The sequence below is a fragment of the Psittacula echo genome (assembly GCF_963264785.1).
Source record: "Psittacula echo genome assembly, chromosome: 6".
Lineage (NCBI taxonomy): Eukaryota > Metazoa > Chordata > Aves > Psittaciformes > Psittacidae > Psittacula > Psittacula echo.
Window position 1 is genome coordinate 37933467 of NC_137743.1, and position 15328 is coordinate 37948794.

Below are 15328 nucleotides of genomic sequence, written 5' to 3' on the forward strand. Positions count from 1 at the left end.
CTTTTTTTAAATACAGCCTTGTTCCTGAATAAAACATGCATGATAAATGAATTTATATAGAGAGCGTTGAAGGGCTACTGACGATGCATAGGTATGTACAATATGTAACTCCTTCTGTTATCAAATTAAGATGAACAGAATTTTTCTTTGTTATTGAAAGTCTGAGTGTGCTTCAACAAATGTGAAATATTCTTTCTTTTGTAACATAATTTATCTAATTGCTGTAAGAATTTAACCTACTATTTTAACTGCAATTATTAAAAGCCTAAAGAGCACATGCATCTCTTATTAATACATCATAAAAGTTATTCTGAGGTTTCATTGCAAGGAACATGTTTTGTTTTTAATACTGAGGTAGAGCTTTGACTCTTAATGAGCGCTTTCCCCCCTTTTTTTTTCCATCCTGCACTAAACAAGATGTTGTTTATTACTTGAAACATTATATGTAAGCCCCAAGAATATGTTACATGTGACTGGATCTTTGGCAGACTTTAAGAAACTGAAGTTTCCAGAAATTTTGCTATGTTTAAAAACCAGAGCCATGTTTTAAGGAAAGATTTCTACTTCCAAATATGTGGTTGCCTGAACCTTTTACATTTTAAAGTGAGATTCCTCTGCCAAATAACACACTATACCTTAACTATAAAAAAAAAAAAGAAGAGACTGTGTTTATAAAAACATTGCAGGAGCAACTGCGATCATATTTCTTAAATTTATTCTATTCGTGTGCTCAAAAATGCATTTTTATAGGAAGCTCTCTGTTGCACCGGTTACTTACAGGAGTAGAAAATGACATGTACAGGCAGAAGGCTGGCATAATGCAACAAACCAAACTGGTAAAGTACAGGAATTCAGAGCCAGACCAAAATATGAGGCCAAGGAAGTTGCTCTTATAATAATGGTGGTTATCTGTTTAATGTGTGATCTGGCAGTGATACGATGTTGACCATAAGCAATTACGCATGTTTCTAAACTGGTGGTATATGAGTCCTCAGTAACTATATGCAAGATAGATAGGTTATGAGAAATGAGCACTCACTCTATTCTTGTAGTTCTTTGTGCTTAGTGTCAATTAAAACTACAGATTAGTAATAGACAGAAATTCTGCTATTGTAAAACAATGTCTATATTCACTCTATCAGATGCCATAAACTTAAAATCCAATATTGAAACCAGTTTCATGAAGCAAGCTCCTGTCTGAGCTGATATATGCTGCATAATATTCTTCTGAATAGATACATGGTTAGACATGCTTTCCTAACTCTGGTCATTATTTGAAACAGCTTTCTTTACAATCAAGTTCTAACATCAGTGTTGGTAAATAATGATCCTGTTCCTTATTTTGCCGTTCATGAGCCTGAAAGTGGGAAACGCCCTCAATGTATGGAGCTGCCTGGTGCTGACCTAGCAGGAGTTAAAAGCAGGAAGGTCTTTGTGATACCAAACAGCCTGAGCACAGATTAGGACTTGGGAGCTGCTATGCTGTGGCCCTAGCTCTGAAACCAATTTTTTATGAGTTTGATGAATTCACTGAACAGTGGTGTCTCTTCTTATTAGCTTTTAGTCAACCTGGATCCCACTGTTAAAACAGCCCCAATGTCCTCCTCTGTAAAATGGGATTGCAATGTTTTCCTGGGCTTAGGAGTATGTAGCTACAGTAGAAGCTTTATGGTTGAGCTAACTGCAGTAGAAACTGTGCTAATGAGCAATGAAGACACCCAAGAAAGCCTCTTCTCCCCAAGAGCAAGCAGTTGCACACAACTTAGCTCCTTCGGTATAAGTCCCGTGAGCACCAGCTTGAATCTTTGTCTTTGCACAGAAGGAGCTGTGGCCACCAGCCCTCCCTCCCTACCCCTGAGCTCTGTTGAGAAATAACCACTTAAAATGCAGCATGTGACTTCCTTAAAACAAGTCCCAGCTAAGGCTTAAGCAGATGGCTTCCTAAGGACTTCTGAAGGCACTTCACATGGCTTTGGCTGTTGCAAAGGTAATGGCTTGATGCTGAGTTCTTGGCAAACTCAGCAGTGATACCTGCAAGGCATTCCAAAGAGAAATAGCATGTCTCTGTTGCCTGAAAGACTGAATTGAAAAAGAGTTTAATGACCAGAGCACATCAGTTAATCATTGGTAATTTAGGAGCCGTATCAGTAACCTTGCAGTAGTGCTGAAGCAGTTATGTGGCCATGGACTTTCATGTCACATCACATCACTGCAGCTTCGGTTGTCACTTCAAGGCTTCCCAAATGTAACCTTTCATCCTTTTGCTTTTTAGAAGCATAAAAATAAGGGCTGCAAAAATCCACGATTGTGGTGGAGAACTAAATTAGGAAATATAACTGCTTACTGAAAAGCCACCCCCTCTGAGAGAAATGTCAGTAACACAATGAACGCTATTATTCCGTTCCTTTACAATCAGACTGGGGGGGTTTGTTAAAGTCTGTAAGAAAGGGCACCAGTATCCTATCAGTAAACCATGCTTCTGATGGACATTCAGTGCTCCCTTTTTGGGATAATGCTTTCAGAGGAGTCCCTGTGCTCCTAGGCAGCCCCATGACTTGTTGCTCTGTGTGGGATGCAGCTGGAGGAGCTGTTTTCTTGCCTGCTGCTCCATTGCATAAGCAATATCATGGTAACTTTCCCCTTGTTACAGTCATGCAAGGCAATTGTTCAATTACCTGTAATAAATTGCAACTTCTGAAGTATCATGAAATGGTCATGTGCAAAAATTGGCTTACTCTGTCTAACATTCTCAAGTGCTGTGGGTTCCTTGCATTGAAAGAAACAACATATTCTCTGATAGGGCAGGGGTTTTTTCAACTTCTTCCATAATATGTCTTATTTTAAGGGAAAATTGCCTCATCTCTTCACTTCACAGTCATGTGGGCCCTCTACAACTTTCTGGTAATGAAATCTCTACTTTGCAAACACTACAGGAATTGCCTCAATAGAGAAATTCTGATAGCAAAATAATATTATTTTAACCTTATTTATTATGATTTTGCAGCTAAGGAAAATGTCCAGGACTACTGTTCTATTCATCTCTCTGCAGACTATCAGCAACAGCTTCGCAGACAAAGCTGAGAACCAACAGTTATAATAAGTTGTAATAACTATTTGGATGCATTTTCAAGCAAAATGAGAAAACAGTGCAGGCTCTGTTGGCTGATGTCCTGTTATTTGGAAATGTTTCAGTTGTTTAAACAAGCATAGTTTAGGAAAAAAAAGTTAATTGAATTCCAGGTGACCTTGCAGTTCTTTCTTGGCATGTGGCACTCCTGTGGGTAAATGAAGAAGTGAAAATATCTTTCTATACCAAGTTAATTCTAGTGAGCTAAATGGTCATAGAACAATTTGCTAATGTTGGGAATGTTTCATTTGGAAGGTGTCCTAGTGTCTTGGAATAATCTTCCTAGAAAATAAAGGGGTTTGCCTTGTGTGGTGGAATATTAAGGAAAATACTATAAACATTTTAACTGAAGCCACCTCAGAATTCAGCTCTCTGGGGAAGATATTGATCTTTATACAAAGCTGCAAAATATTTGTAAATTCACTGGTGGGGAAAGCACATTTCGCTAAGCTGGAAAAATTTCTTTAGAATATGCATTTTTCAGTTAAATTTTTGTTCAGAAAGAGTTAAAATATTTTCCTTTGACGATATGGAAATAAAACAGCTTGACAAGACCAATGTTTTACTTCAAATTTATAATTTTGGTTTTGTATTTATTTTAAATGATATATTAGATTAACCTTCTATATCATTTCAACATCATTCAAATGAGTGCTTTTGATGTTTCCCATTCAATATTTTTTAAAATATCTTTTCCATGAGAAATTTTGACTTTTTTTCCTATTCATTATTGAAAACACTCTTTTCTCACCAGTCTGTTTCTAATTTGTTATCTACATTTAGCATCTCTAACTCATCTTTGTGTGGAAGGTGGTGCCAGGGGCTCTGATCGTGGCTGGGTACAAGGCGGTGCGTGCAGGCAGGAGCAGGCAGCAGTGGATGTGTGCAGAGGCAGCTCTATAGGAAGTCTCACTGTATCTGTGGTGTTTTCCCTATGAGCTCCAAGTCTTTCCTGCATGCAAATAAGGTTATTATTTTTATCTTAAACCTTTTGGTCTTCTTTGGGGAGCATGATATAGGTGATGGTTTAGGAACATCTACCTGCAAGCCTTTCCTTGGGGTCCTGGTATGAAAATGACTGGGTTTCTGCTGGTCTGTGGATCTAATTCAGCTCATCTTGTACACAGAAACCCAGAATTTGGGCAATGAAAGTGGGACCCATAAGATGGGTGCAGCAGGTTGTTAAACTCATTCAGCTCTCTCTAACCAGTCCTAGTTTTATGTGAGCCGGTGGATAAGTGTGTCATCTTTAAGAAATATCAAGTGTCAGTTTCTTAGAAATAGTTGTAAGAAGTGACTTGATTTCTCATGAAAGAGCAAGTAAGTTTTCACCTCCAAATTTCCATGGACTTCAGGCACTCAAGCAATCTCTTGTGGGAAATATCTTTTGCAGGAGTGGGAGATACAGAGCTCCAGGATAATGGATGTAGTCTCTTGCTTCCTTTCTGCATGGCAGCACGATCATTGGGAATGCCAAAAGGATTTGGTTGCCTAACCCTGCAGAGCCTGTTTAGCCATTTGGAGATCCTTCTGAGTTACTCTAGAGCTTGGCACATTCCCAGTTTTCCTCCTTGGTATCCTGCAGGCATTCTCCCACTCCAGCAGCACATTTTCTGCAGGAGCCGTGCTATTCCTCCCCTGCAGCCTGTGTGGCAGAAGCTGTTTGTGAGCCTCTGTGGGAGTTACTGCTACATTCGTGGATACGTACAAGTTTTGAAGTAAAAATATGACTTAGAATAGCTCCTCCTTACTCCTATTCCCTAGAAACACGAATTCAACAAGGCTTACTTTGAGTGCCTGTGAGGCACTGAGGGTATGAAAGAGTATTGCAGAGCGAGCAAGCTCATATCATCAAACACAGCAAGCTAGTACAAAACTCTAAGTGATGTAGCATGGTGCTGATGTAAAGTGGTCTTGGATACAACAAAAGGTGAATTTTCTTTCAGAATTATAGCAAATATTTTTTTTTTTTTTTTCCGTGGGTAGACTTTTAGGACTGCTGTATTTATTCTTGTCTTTCTTTCCAAGTTCATTTTGGATGTGACTGAAACTGGCTGTTCTAGAGCTGGACTCCAACTGAATGAGAGGGTTTTACTCCAGCCTCTGCCTGACCATGTGTTGGTTATAGGCACTTCAGAAAGCAAAAGCAGAGCTGCATGAATAACCTGCTACATGTCTAAGTTGTACTAATTCGGTGACAGAACACTGGAACAGGCTGCCCAGGGAGGTTGTGGAGTCTCCTTCTTTGGAGACATTCAAAACCCGCCTGGACACATTCCTGTGTAACCTTATCTAGGTGTTCCTGCTCTGGCAGGGGGATTGGACTAGATGATCTCTTGAGGTCCCTTCCAATCTCTAACATACTGTGATACTGTGATACTGTGAACCCCATGAATAAAACTTGGTTTCCAGTAGAATAGGCTGGTTTGCAACCCAGCTCATCCTGGAAGACGCTGTGGGACTGCTCTAAGAAAAAACCGAATTTGCTTAAAAAATAATTGTTGTTATACACCTTCCCAGAGGGGAGGTTAAATCTGGAGGGGGAAGGATGAGTGGAGGCATATAGAAGGCAGCAGAAATGCATTATGAATTTATTTTTAAGTAGTAATATATCCGAGTCATTTTAAACTGTATTTATTCTCTGGGATGTTTATGCATTCCTGCTGAACAGGATAACAGAGTATTTAAGGATATATAATATTAGTGAAGAAGAAAATTACTGCTATAGTACTTTCTACTCTCAGTTCCTTCTCCACTAATGCCCTTACACCTTTCTTTTTCAGGGTTTTTGTAGCATCCTAAACAGAAGGATATTGAAGGGAGCTGATTCTGCTTTGATCCTTGTGCTTGTTGTCAAAGCGCTTGGGATTGAAGAGACTGTTGGCTACAATTGACTGTGACAATTAGGAGATGATCAGAGCCCTAGAGTGGAGCACTTAAAGGGTAATTTACATGTCAGTTTGTCGAATAAAAAAAAGATATTCAGCTAAGATTTTTTTTCCCCCCTTAGTGCCTTGTAAACTGCAATTTGTGCTATAGTAAGAAAAACCTGGCAGAGGAGTTAGGATAGCCATTTCCATTTGAAAAGAGGCAATCATAAGGCCACTGCTGAGCCTATTGTCCACTAAAAATGCTGATTTGCAGTCAGGGAGTGAAAGAGTGGAGACATCACTAAATAGAACCTTGTGCAAGGTAACTCCCCCTTGGTGGCTTTCTAATGTTGGCTGAAGGTTTTATATACCTTAAATCCTGCATTTGCTATCATTATAACATTGTTACTGATCATGAATGTCCTTTATAATAACAAAAAAATGAAGATATTGAGGGGGAGGTGGGTGGAACAGAAGCCACCAGCCAGTTGATAGACTCACGCCAGCTATCTATTGTACCACTTCTTTCTTATTCTTGTGCTTTTTGTATGCCAACATAATTTTCTTGTCACCCTTTGCACTTTGCCATTTACGCACCTTCCATAACAGTTTTCTCATAGGTTTTCCATACCTATTTACACTTCTTTTTAGACACACATCGAGTAGATTTTTTTTTTTTTTTTATTTTTTTCCCGCGTTTAACCTCCTGGGAAAGGAAAAGAGAGAAGGAGGTGACAGTAGCCATTCAATTCAGAGTTTGTCTTTCTGTAACTGTGGTGTGATTAGGCTGTAATAAGGAGTTTATACACACAGGCCTGAGAGAGGGCTGAAGTTAAGACAGCTGAGTATTAAATAAACTTGCTTGTGATAAGTCCTTTTTTATATGATAGCTCTGATAAACCTAGAGTTGCTTTGACAGTAGGGTTATATGAACTTATAAAAATATCGAGAAACAACACCTCCCTCATTATTCTGCTTGGTGTGAGCTGTAGCATATGTGATATTCCTAACAGTTTAAAGAAGGGATATTAGTGGATGCATATGTGGTTCCAGTGTTTGTATATGCAAATAAGTGTATTTATTTTGACATTGCATCATAGGCGTTTCTTTCAGAGATGGCATTGACTCCTGTTTCATCTCCCCCAAAGAAGAAATGGTCATGTATTCCAGTTTAGGAACCAGAATTAAAGGCTTTGCTTTGTCACAATTATGACCAAGTAGCATTTGCTGCCCAGACATGCACTGCCTAAAAACACAGGGGCCACTTTTCTGGGGAAGATTTGTGGCTTTCAGTAAAAGCCAGGCATATACACAACATCTCTGATTCTCATCCCAGTGGCAGACTCTGGTCAAACACCACTGACTTGAGCAGATTTGGGATTTCTATTGGTGCCAGTAGGATAAGGATTAGGCCCTGTGTGTCCATAGGGTGACCAAAATGTCCTTTCCTTAGTTATATGCCTTATGTCCTTAGGCTTCTTGTATGTTGAACACCAGACAATAAAGTTTCTGTTTCTGAACTCGCACTAGAAACATGTTTTAACCTGGCTTCTGATTTTTTTTTTTTTAAATACTTAAAAATACTTCTAAAACATGCAGCATTCTTCTTCATTGTAAGGTTTAATTAAAAGAAAATATTTTAAAAAGTATGTTTTCTTCTTTAGGAGAATCATTCTGTTGTCATTTTCTTCGGGATGTTATAAATGTGAGATGGTGGCTTTTGCCCTCTCTTGCTGTTGTACTAAACTTCTTTGAATATGCCAATGTTTGTATGTGTTTATCTCTGCATCCAATATAAAGAACAAACAGGAATAAATAAAATAAGATATGAAGAGTAAACAGTATGACAGGGCGAGTCTGGAATGACTTTGGCTTCATATGTGTCTGCAGAACTGAGGCAGCCTAAATCTGTATTAAAAAAAATTAAAAAATCAGGCATAGCAGGAGGTCTTTGTCTCCCAGGTAATGGCTAAATGATGAGCAGATGAGTCATAGTCATACTGATTTAAGCATTTTGTTCCAGCCAGTCACAATGAACTTTGATTTGTTTTTACTTTGCTCTCATAGGTTTGTATTTAAAGGACTCTGAGAGCACTAATTGTATAAAATTCTACTAACTGCACATTCTCCTGCTGGAACGATAATGAATGAATGAATGATTTGGGTTTCCTTGTAGTCCAGAATTAACTTAATTTTTTTTTATTTTAAATAAGAAGGAAGAAGAAAGTTTTACTTAGTGACAATATATTTTGAAAAGTCTTCATTTTTTGAAGAGGTGTAGGTTAAAAAAAGTCTTCCCTAAGACTTTTGGAATGTAAAGTTGATTAGAATTTAACTGAGATGTGCTTTTTAATGAATTATCCAATCTACTGTTCCTGATACCAAATAGAATTTTAAATAAATGAATGTGTGTATTGATCATAATGCCAGAAAGCATATTACAATGTCCCTAGGATTGCTTTTCTTGCTCAAAAATACATAAAGAACAAAAGTCTACATATCCACAGTAAAAATATACTTCCTTATGGAACCCTGGGTTATACAGATTTAGATCTAATTTAGATTTTTAAGCTCATGAGAATAAATCATATCAGTGTAACTACTTTTTATTTGTGAGAAATTATATTCACAGTAAGGTATTGTACAACTTGACTTCTATTGGTTTGAAATAGTTAAAGATCACGACAAATTATGCATAGTGAAATACTATGACCCCATTCACTACGTGTCTTTTTTTTCAGTCTGAAATATATCCCTTTATTGCTTTGTGAATTAATAATATGATGTTGGACAACTACAGATGACTTCTCGTTAATTAGAATTTCAGACACATGCTATGATGCAGCAGAACTTTCTCTATTTTCTGCTAATAGGACATACCGAGTGAATAGCAAAATGCTTTTCAAGAGCAGGAAGGGAAAATGGTCTAATCTGAATAAGATGTTGCCTTGCGGAAAGGCACCTAACCTCTTAATGCCTGGTTTTCATCAAAATCTTTAAAAATTGTGGCACTTCCCGAAACTCATCACACTCGTGATGTGAAAAACTCATCTGTTCTCTGTGGCTACAGAACATACTGAATATAGGTTTATAGTTACATAAATTTGTAGTCTTTACTCATTGGTCTTTTTACTTGATCAGACCATATCTTTAAGGATAAAAAATAAATATAGCTCCATCATTAATTCTGGGGCAGCTGAAGCGCCACAAAATGTATATTTATCTGACAAATATCAAAGAAGGTAAGAACACCCTTTGAATGCATTTCTGATAGTAAGATGGCTTTAGAGGTCCACACTATTTTGGGTGTTTCACCTTAAGCAAATTTGAAATTTAACCTCTGCATCTCCTGGGTTACACATAGTATTGAAAAATCTTGCCCTAGGCCTAATATTGGTGGTATATCTCAGGTTTCACTGTACCCCAAATAATTTTAAAACTAAAACTGACAATTGAACCTTTGAAGATCTAGTCTCCTTCTTATTTCAAGCTGGGCCTTACTATAGAGTTTGGATTAAAAGCATAGTCATAAAAAAGTCTACTCCAATGAAGTTTTCAAAAAACAGGGAAAACAAACCAAAAGGAAGTCCCTGTACATCTTGTTTTTCAAAATTCCCTCCCGAAGGGCAGAGCTAGGGCCAAATGGAGTTTGTTCTGTTGAGGCAGAAAGCAAAAATCACAGAAATAATTCAGAATTCCAGTTTGCTTTCCTAAACACTCTAAGATTTTATGAGCCTAGGGGTATTTCATATTAATAATGTCTTATAACTGACATGGAACTGTTGGAACAAGTCCAGAGGAGGGCCACGAAGATGATCAGGGGACTGGAGCACCTCCAGTATGAAGATAGGCTGAGAAAGTTGGGGCTGTTCAGCCTGGAGAAGAGAAGGCTGCGTGGAGACCTCATAGCAGCCTTCCAGTATCTGAAGGGGGCCTATAAGGATGCTAGGAAAGGACTCTTCATTAAGGAATGTAGTGAGAGGACAAGGAGTAATGGCTTCAAACTTAAACAGGGGAAGTTTAGATTGGATATGAAGAGGAAGTTCTTTACTGTAAGGGTGGTGAGGTACTGGAATGGGTTTCCCAGGGAAGCTGTGAATGCTCCATCCCTGGCAGTGTTCAAGGCCAGGTTGGACAGAGCCTTGGATGACATGGTTTAGTGTGAGGTGTCCCTGCTCATGGCAGGGGGGTTGGAACTTAATGATCTTAAGGTCCTTTCCAACACTAACTATTCTATGATTGTATGTTTATGGAGCATACACACCTGGATGCTTAACATGTTCCTATTTTTTTATGTTGCATATACAAACACTGGACAAAATAACATTTCAGACAGTTGAAGCTAACTATGGAGGAACCACAGCTCAGCATACCTCCCACTGAGCTTAAACGGTCAATAACCTGTAGTGCAACGAAGCATCGCTCACTGGTGTTAACTTTGCCTTTATGCTAGATTATTAGCTAAAGAAGGAAATGTCCAGAAGAGAAGAGTTTGAAGAACAGGGCTGAAGAAATTTGATAGCTATGCTGTACCTGTGATCTCAGATTGTTATTCAAAGTAAGCTAAGGTGTAGCTGCAAAAGGTGTAGGGCTGCTTTCCCACTCATCTGCCAGTAAAGCAGGTGATTTCTGAGGATCTGTTTTCCCAGGCTGGTGCAGTAGGTCTTCATGAGAGAGGCACTTACTGACGGAGATGGTCCTGTAACGCACTCATAATGCCTATAATAAATGTGGCCTTAATCCTGACTACAGAGAAATAATTTCCCTTGACCAGCACTTTGGCTTTGTTGTATATATAATTAACAGATTAGAGTATGCACTTGGAAATAAAGTAGAAGAGAGACATAAAAAAAAAATAAAACTGTACTTACTGAGCCATAGTCCCCAGTTATGCATGTGGTTGTAACTTCATTCAAGCAAGCAGCATTGCTGTGCATGGAGCAGAGACCTGCACCTGAGTTTCAAGCTCTTTGGCATCATTTCAGGGCATCAGATGGGACAGGATGGTGCAAAGTGGCCCCAATGTAAATGGGAATTGGATCTTTCTCTAACAATATGCAAAGAGAAAATTGTTAAAAGTTAACTGTTTGAACATCTTATCTTACTAAACACACACACAAATACCTCATGAATTCTGTAGCTTGACCTCATTTAGATAATTCCACTTTTATTTGCTCCACAATGCCAACCAGGCTCTAGAATAACCAAGAAAAACCATAGCCTTCTCGCTGGACATGTCTCAGAAACAGGGCCAAGAGACCCCCAGATTCAGGTACTGTCAGTAAAAATCCAGCTTCCGAGCCTCTGTGTGGCCCTCAGTCAGACAGATGTTGACCCCATGTACAGCTGTGGAAGCTGGATGCTAACACCATGCTGTTGTAAAACCCAAGCATGTGAGAAGAAAACTGAAATCTCAAGTTTGCAGTGCTTTAAATAAGTCTGAGGCTAATGAGAAAATTAGCTTTGACATTCTGAATTCATACTGAAAAGTGTAAGGGAAAATGGGATGATTATTATTAATAATCAGCAGCAGAAGTCAAATGTCTGGAGGACTATTTGAACTATAACAATATCCTTTTAAAAGTTTGAAATGAACTCTTCGTAAAAGTTTGAAACTTGGATATTAGTTCATGTGCATTTCTTTAATGTCTGATTAGCAGAAAGTGTAGAACAGATGTTTTTCCGCTTTCTTGATAGATAACTAACTTTTGCCTCTTTCTTTAAAATGCAAAATATGCATCACAGTTTGGAAAACATTCACAAAAGATTACTTCATACTGTGAATTGGAGCTGCCTTCCAGAGGGATACATTATAGTCTGGTCAGATGCAATTGCCTACGAGTACTATTGCCTTTTTAAAAAAAGTTTTGCCATCTTGATGAACTTTCATTAACAGCTCAGCATAGCTTGAGATACATTATTTATAAGCTAGGAGTTTCTCTTTTAAGGGTATACAGAGCCAGATACTGAAATAATGTCAAAACTGCAATTTTTCCATTGGAGATGATGAAAGTGCATTTGATTGCATTTATTCCCTATTCCATTCCAGTGCCATTCCAACTATAATTTTAATTTTTCTCTAAAGAAAATATTTTGACAACATAGAAAGACATTAATGATGCTCGAAACTTGCTTTTTCTCCTTTTCCTCTCCCACTGTTGTTTTTCAAACCACTGTGTCTTCTTCTTTTTTTTTTTTTTTTTTTTTTCCCCAATATTTGTTAAAAAAGCCCTTTCTCAAGTTAGCAAAATAAGCCCATCAGCAGGGAAACAGTGCAACCCCCTCCCAGGTGGGAATAGACACTCACTTGTATTCTCTTCCTTCACCACCATTTTGTTACAGCCCTGAAAAGCAGCAAATGGTGGTTATTGTTTCTTTGCAGGGTATGGTTTTGTACTGGATCCATGTGCAAAGTGTAAACATGTCATCAGTCCTCATTTGCTATATCCAAAAACATTCCCCATGTCCATATTTGATTTTCAAGTGCATCTGTGCACTGATTGAAACCCTCCCAACATGCTGCTACGCAAATGCAAACCCACACATTGCTGATTTTGAATCAAATGCTCTTATGCTTCCACACTTCCATTTCAAAGTTTGCCTCAGAGTTGCAGTATGTGCCCTTTTAACACATTTTTTCCCCTCTCACAAAGAGATGCCTGTGTTCATTGCAGGAGCCTGGTGCAGTCTCTTCCATTTTGTTCTTATTTATTCCTTGGAGCCTGCTTTTATTTTCACAGCTTATTTATCCTTTGTTTACAGCCCACATGCGCTTTTAAGCAACAAAACCAATATTTAAACAAAGGAAGTAAAGTGCTGAGTTATAATATAGGAATTTGCTATAGATAGAAAGTTGTATTACAAAGAGGAATGCATTTTGCTATTAATGTAGTACTTCAAAAAGGAGAGAGAGAAAGCTCATTGAGTTGCAAATTTTCCAGAAAAGATGAATCTATTATAAAGTATGATGGAACATTTTCTTTTTAACACTCATCAAATTCCTAGTCCAAAAAAACCAAAAAACCAAAACAAAAAAAAAAAAAAAGGAAAAAAGAAAAAAAAACCCACAAACCAAAATATGAGTGCAAACTTGTAATTTTAAAGCAAATTGTATTGCACCTAATTATTTTTTCCAACCCTTCCAACGTACGAGAGTTACCTTAACTGCAAAGCTCTGTAGTACCCTTTGCCTGTCATTTTTAATCAGGTTGTTTTAGGTAATTTTTGTTATGCCCCTCATTACTGAATTGTTTATCAATAGGTGCACCAAGTGTCACTAGCTTTTCTCATCAAGCCAGGTCTGACAAAGAGCTGCAGTGCATGGGAAAGAGGCAGCTAGGTGAAACTAATGCCATAGATGTTTGATTCATTAGGAGCTTATTGTTAACGGGGATGTCTGATTGTAAAGGCTCAGTCAAGCAAAAGAGTGCAGAGTAATCAGTCGGATTTATAGTTTGCAAGGCTCAAAAAAAAAAAAAAAAAAAAAATCAACATAAACCTTTGGATATAGCAGAAACAGAAAAATCCCCTTTGGGCAGCCCTAACCTGAGACCAGCCAAATAAGGTCATGCTACATGAAGGTTGCCTGTTAGGTGATGGAAGATATAGGAGGATTACAGCCATATGGCATGGCCTATCATACCTTCTGACTTAAGATAACAAAGCCAAGCTTTGTGCTTAGCTGTTTTTGACTGACATCATCAATTTTATTTTATGTTGGTCACCTCCGGTAACAGGAAAAAATGGCCTAGGGTTGATAACACATGCCTGTTTTCTTAGTATTAAGATGCCTTATAGCCAGTTTTGTGCTGTAAAAAATTTCAAAGAATTAGTAGCTTGTTCTTCTATCAACCATCCTCCAGCAACTGTCAGTTCCCCCCCTCCCTTGTTTTCAGTTTGTACCTTGTAAATGAGAGACAGCCTTATTCAGAACCAGATGTAAGGCTCCTAGAGAATGAACGTAAGCTGTTGTACTTTAAGCCTAATGGGAAGTTTTATATGCAAGGGCCTTGAACTGATTAGTATAATTCCCTCTTTAATACAGCTGTCCCTCCAGATTAAGGTAAACCAAATGTTGCAATCAGAGATTAGTGTACCTTGCCAGTTATTAACATCCCCGGTTGCTCGGCGAGCACGTCAGACACTAATGCTGTGTATTTGCCACTTCCACGCTGTAACTTGAACTTCTGCACCTGTCAAAGCATTCCAGGGAAGAGAGGGGTATTATTGGGAAGCAAAAGTTTTATACCTGTTACACCTGTTTGGTTTTGTCACTGCCTGAGATTTTCTTTTTTTCTTGCCAAGATTGCCAGGTGGTTTAATCCGTTCCTCTGTTGGTTTTATGAAGAAAGACTTTGTCTGTTAAATTGCATTTGTTGCTCTCATCTGCTTTCCCTTATTGAGTATGTGCTACTCACCTAAACTCCTTTTTTTAATTTTTTTTTTTTGGTTTTTTTTTTTTTTTTGCCTCCCCCTGCTTTTGCAAGGACTCCCCGGCTGCTCTTTGTGTGCCGAGGATGCGTCTCCGGGCAAGGAGAGGCAGCACCCGCTCCTGCTGTGCTCGCATCAGCAAGCAGTGCCTCTTGCCCAAGGTGGGTTATGCAGTTGTCTTCTTGCATTTGGCAGGATATCCTGTCCACCAGCAATGCAGATGTCAAGGGAGACAATGTCCGGGTTAGGGAGGGAAGATCTTTGCCTCCCCCCTACCTGATCAGACTTTCTAAATAAATGTAAACTGTAAACAGACTTAAAAAGCTTAGTGGCATTCAGAGTCTTGTGTGGCATGTAGAAAATTGATAAAGTTAGGCCATGCTAAATAAATGCCTCTTAAATGCATTTAATTACTTTAGAATACCGTTAATTTACCTGTAAACATGGGAATCTTGGAGAAAGAGAGATACATAACATACAGAGGAAGATGATGTTAACTGAGGTCCATTTCATTTACACCGACAGTTATTTAAGCACAAAGTTTTAAAATTAGCAGCAGACAGGAAGAATTCACCTTTTCTAACTGAAAAATACCACCCCACCCCCCCCCAAATGGCCCAACCCCTGCTTTTAAATAAACCTCCCCCCAAATCCACTCAAGCACTGTGCTGTTAAGGGAATGAATGCAGGGCTGAATGAGTAACAGCTGTAGTTTCTGGAATATTGTTACTTCCTAGCAAAGACCATGCTAAGATTTTTTTTTTTTTTAATTGAATAGATTCCTTATTAAATAGATAATTGACATAAGGTCAAAAAGTGCCATTTTAGCCCAGTCCCCTAATAATAAAGTTTACTGCTGGCTGAACACTGCCTGCACGTTATGGCTTAATTGCAGATTTTT

The 15328-nt window shown here is 38.4% G+C and overlaps 1 long non-coding RNA gene across 3 annotated transcripts in view; it reads left to right on the forward strand.

Moving 5' to 3' along the window:
- LOC308222566 overlaps nucleotides 1–14795 on the forward strand; it is a 33917-nt gene extending 19122 nt beyond the window's left edge. For all 3 annotated transcript variants that reach the window (XR_013957187.1, XR_013957188.1, XR_013957189.1), the window contains 3 exons: nucleotides 17–91; nucleotides 5911–6070; nucleotides 14484–14795. This is a non-coding gene — a long non-coding RNA (uncharacterized lncRNA). The remainder of the gene's footprint in view (nucleotides 1–16; nucleotides 92–5910; nucleotides 6071–14483) is intronic.
- The last annotated feature ends 533 nt before the right edge of the window (nucleotides 14796–15328 follow it).